Source organism: Triticum dicoccoides, chromosome 3A (genome assembly GCF_002162155.2).
Source record: "Triticum dicoccoides isolate Atlit2015 ecotype Zavitan chromosome 3A, WEW_v2.0, whole genome shotgun sequence".
NCBI lineage: Eukaryota > Viridiplantae > Streptophyta > Magnoliopsida > Poales > Poaceae > Triticum > Triticum dicoccoides.
This window is the reverse complement of record NC_041384.1, coordinates 763973695-763979287: the sequence shown is the minus strand read 5'-3', so window position 1 is coordinate 763979287 and position 5593 is coordinate 763973695.

Below are 5593 nucleotides of genomic sequence, written 5' to 3'. Positions count from 1 at the left end.
GAGCCATGGTAGTCGAACATGAAACCATAACCCAGCTCATGAGTTTTAATGTCATACTAAATAATGATTCTCAATGCAGTACCCAGCTCAGCCAAGGAAATTCCTCTCCGGCCGCTTCTATATAAACCTCGGTGACCCTGAGAGATCTTCCTCCACCTCCTCTTTCCTCTTCCTTCATCCCCGACCCTGAGCGACCGAGCAATGGCGGCCAGGAGGATGGGTGGCAACGACTGGAAGAAGACCATCCCCCGCCAGATTATCAAGGAGGACGCCCAGTATGTGTGCTGTCCTAGGCGTAAGCGGGCGCTGTTCAACAAGGCCAGCGAGCAGGCCCTGCTCACCGGTGCCCAGGTGGCGGTTGTCATCTTCATGCCTGACAGCAAGGCCTTCTCCTTCGACCATTCATCCATTGACGCTGTCGTCAAGCACTTCAGGGCGGGGGACGATGCGGAGGTCCAGAGCGCCGCCGCCGACAACTGGTTGCTGACGCTGCGCCCGCAGCATGGCGAGATGCTCACAGATCTGGCGGAGCAGAAGAAGCACGCGGACGACGCCCTTCCCCAGGAGCATGCCGCGGGGGACCATATTGCGGCATGGGTGGACCCAGGTGCGAGCAACATGTGGTATGAGGACATGGCGGCCTTTGCCACCGTTCTAATGCAGGAGCAGGCCACTGGACGCATAAACCAGGTTGTCATGGAGGCCTTTTACCTTGACATCAGCCGTAAGCTCTAGGTGCTCCCGCCACCGCCATCACCCCAGCTCTTTGGTACCCCGGGTTATCAATCAGATTGGGCGAAAACATGTTTGAGCATATGCACCCGGGCCCTTCTTATCTAGTCACTCATTTTCTACATCGCGATTCGTGGAAGTACTTTTTTTTTGTTTCTCATATGGAACATGTTTTGAACTGCAAACTTTGCAGCACAACAAAGTTTTCTAACTAGTATGTGGCATAAAACTTTCATAATTTTCATCCAACAGAAATAGGCAAATGAAATTTGTTTGATTAAAAAAAATCTCTTTTTTAGTATTTATGTTGGAGGAAATAATCTGAAAGTTATATCCCACATTCTATGTACAAAGATTTGTTGTGGTGAAAACTTTGAAGTTCAATACATGTTTTATATGGAGTAGGGCATTTTGGAGCTCGGCCTCCATGGAGGCCGGATTTTTTGAAAAAATCAAAATTCACACTTTTCAATTTCAAAAAATCTGAAAAAAAATCATACATGTAAACAAGGATGTTACGTGTATGTATGTAAAATTTGAGGATGAAATACCCTAAAATGCGATCTGTGCAAAAAAAGACAAATTCATGGACTTTGAGGATGAATAGTGCATTTACTAAAAAGCCTTAGATTTGTTCTTTTTGTGTAGCACTCATTTTAAGGTGTTTCGTCCTGAAAATTTACACACATATGCTTTATGTCTCTAAGTATGTGTGTATTTTTTTCAAAAAAATGAAACGTGAAAGTTTGAATTTTGACAAAGTCAAACTCGGGCTCCATGGAGCCCGAGCTCTAAAGAGCATTTTCGTTTTATATGAGAGAAACAAAAAAGTTAAATTTTCATGTAGTTGGTTCTGCAGCAGAGATCTCAAAGCAACATTGGAGCAGCCAGGATAGCAAGGGCCGGGTGCGTATGCTAAAAAATTCTGCATCCTTGAGTTCGGTAGCAGCAGCTTATGCACGCATGCAGCAGATGCAGATGCAGATGGCGATGCATCCACCACGGGCGTTCGCTGCCGGCATGGAGATGCAAATGGTGATGCACCCGCCGTCGGGATGCACATGGTGATTCCTCAGCAGCCAGGGTTCCCTGGGGGCTGGAGCTGGAGATCCAGCTACAACCATAGTTCTCCGCTAGGACGGAGATTGAGCTGATGCTGATGGCCATGTTGCCGGCGATGCCGGAGTTCCCCACTGGGATGGACATGTTGCAGCAGTGGCTCGGTCCGAAACTCGGCTTCTCCTACAAAGGAGAAGAAGACATGGACGTGGATCGGTCGTTTAGTTCGTGGTCACAGTTATATCTAGAAAAAAATCGTGCAAGATCTTTTTAGTTCGTTGGTTCAATTGTCATAGTAGTACTGTATTAGTTAAATTTATGGTACTGTAATCTTTTTTGTATCGGTTGAAATATTTAATGAACGAAATACTACTACTAAGCATTTTCATTGGTTCTCTCCATGCTTCCAATGAAGAAGAACCATGCGTATACCCTATGACACGAACGACACCCAATAGCTAGCCTGTGACATGGAGGAGAGAGGGGTCAACGAGCTTGGCTCCTTGATATTTCTCGAAAGTAAATTATTTTTGACACCGATGTTACTTGAATTTTGGTTCTTAATTTTTCATGTTCTAGATCATTTTTGTTCCTCTCCCCAGAACGTCGTCATGCTATGTAGATCCATTTATTTCTGGATCGGTTCCGTTTCTGAATTTTTCACAGCTCATCATGTGCCGAAATATTTATTTTTTAGATCCAAACAATGTGTTCAATGGTTCTGTATGATGTGAACTCTGTGTGCGTCCGTGCATTCCTTCCTTTTGTTCTAATCATGATGTTATTTGGAGGTGAGGAATTCTGTTCTTGCAATCCGTGGGATATGACGCATATGCCAAAATTAATATGAAGAATAAAAACACTTTGTCCACACATTTGGAACTTTTATAGATTTGGTTATTTGTTCACGCTAAGAAATTTGCAAAGTGTTCTTTTTTTTCATGTTAACTTCATGCCATCTCGTAGTTCAGATCTTGCAATTTTTTCATGCTTAACTCCGTGTCTTTTTAGTTGTTCAGACACATGTTTTTCATGCACAAGTTCATGATTTTTAGCTAATCGGGTCTTGCTTTTTTTCATGCTCGGGTTGATGATTTTAGTTGTTCATATCTTGCATTTTTTTCATGCTTAAGTTTATGATTTTTAGTTGTTCAGATCTAGCAATTTTTAGTTGGTGCATGTAGTTATCCTTTGACGCGTGAGTTTTAATGTACACAGCTTAGTGAATACCGAATTGAATCTCATGGCCTATCTCGACATTTAATTTACGTAGCTCAGTGAAGCAATTCCTCACCGGCCGCATGCTATATAAATGGCCCGACACCGAGACGTAGCCACACACATTCCTCTTCCTCCCTTTCTCTGAGTGAGGGAGGAAGAAGACCGTCATCCACCGGATCGAGCAGGAGGATGCCCGTCACGTCTACTTCTCCAAGAGCTGTCTAGGGTTCTTTATTTTTGACAGCGCCGTAAAATCGGGCCAGCAAGACAGATCGTGTCAGCCAGATTGCATGCGTGCCATGAACACTCCAGAACAGCGGGTACTGTAGATTAGTTTATAGGAGAAATGTTCACAACATATAAATGTTTTTCCGCACAATTTTATAAAAATGCTTGTAACATGTGAAGAAACTCTTTCTGTAATTTTAGTTAATGTTCAGAACACAAATGCCCCCCAGATATTTTCAAATTGTTCATGTCATTTTTGGAAAAACATTTCAACAACATTATGAGTTATGTTCAGCTTGTATTTACAAAATGTTCACCATGACTCGGACTGGATCTGGATTTTATCTTCTTCGCAATATGGGAAGCCGGCGTTCGGCTCATGCGCCAGCTACACCATCTCCATCCAGACGGAAAATTCCGGTGGAGGCAGCGGTAGAGACATAAGCAATTGTCATATCTCCATCTCTGTCCCAGTGTTGAACCATGATGGGTGAGGAATGTCCATCTGCACCATATCCATCGCGGCGGCCGTCCCGATTGGGTGAGGCATCTTACGTATCAACTAAATTCGAACGACTAGAAGCCATTGATTATTTATTAATATGATAAGGAGACAACCTAATGAATTAGGAAAGATTTCATCGAGATTCAGGTAGTTGCATTGTAATATATAACAAAAGATTGGCGCGACAACTTAGAAGATGCATATGTAACCGATTGACAATAACTGGATGGTTTTGTGTTTGGAAGCGGAGCATACATCAAGAGTTCATTAAGAGCTTATCTCTCTGGGCCCTAGCCCTTTTAATTAGAACACTCTAGGCTCATCACAGTTAATTCTTTACGGCCCTCCAAATATTAGCTCACGAAGCTTCATGTGCCAATTATTAATTACATTTATGCTAAAAAGTGTTAATTACATTTTTCTAAAAATGTGTTTGTGACATTTGTACCAATGATAATCATCCTTAACTTGCGCTGGCTTGAGGTAATTGAACCCTAGACCTAGCTATGATACTACCTATGATACTAATTTATGATACTATGCAATACAAATGTAGTATCATACACTAGTAATATGATTCTTCCCACTACGACCAGCCTAAGCATCATTACAATCCATGGCAGCAAGTTATTGACGTGTTAATACCGTGTACCTCTGCCACTTGAATGAATGCTTTTTTTACCAATCAATTCAATATTAGCTAGCACGCCTACATTTAGCTTGATAAATCTCAAGTAATATTTTTCCATGTTCATTTTCACATACATCTTACTTGAAAATATGCATGCATCACTGAGTAGCTAATTTAAACCACACTTCATTCATGAGGTGTAATCCAACATTATTACATGATATACAACATTGCTATTGCATATGTATGTATCCTGTTTTTCATTAAAAAAGTATGTATCATGCTCCGAATGAAATGGCAGGAAATGAAGAATTCAGTAATTCACATCCTAATGTGGACTATTATTAGCTAGCTAGAAGCAAGTTACTCTCCCCTCAATTCAGTGCCATTTGCGATTGGCTATTGCAAACATGTTCACAAACACGTGGTCTCACACACCGCATATTTGGTCTAAATGTGATCAAATTTATAATACAGCGTCCCCTTGTAGTTTGGCATGTGGAAATCCATGGAGTATTTCCCATCCACGGTAATTCGGTTGCATAACGATATCACCACCCCAGCCTCCAGTAAGGGCCTTCACATATATTTGGGATCTATGTGAGGAATAAATGCAATATGATTGATAATCTGTCAAATCCCTTAACCCTAGTGATGAAGTTATTTGCAGCCCGGGCACCCATTGGTTTTGCAGTAAGGACATTTTTGGGCTTTAGGGGGAGATGAGAAATGTCCCACATAGAATTCCAGGAAATGCATAAGAAATGTCATAGACATTTTGTCCACGTACTTAAGAATCTGAATTAGAGGTTCACATTATGAAAAATTTGCAACATATTTAAAATCATCTACCATATACATTTACTGATCAAAAAGGTGTCTATGAAGTCTAGTACTAGAACGAGTGGAGGTAACTAATATCCACTCCACTGTTGGGAAAGGGCTTATAGGTGAACCCAGATAAGTGGAGGGCGAGGTGGGGCCGCTCGCCACTGCTCCTTCTGTCAGCTGTGGCAGACTACATTTTCGCCACGCCATCTCGAAATCACGGTAACCTCTGTTCGAGAAATACAAGGTGACATATTAGCAGTGGCGGTTCGTAGTTACCGCCCGCCGCTGCTTGTCGCCATACATGTGGCGGGCCACTATTCTCGCCCATCACATGTACTTCCACAAACCTAGCTGTTTGATTTTCTTCCCAAAACCGTTCCCCCTCC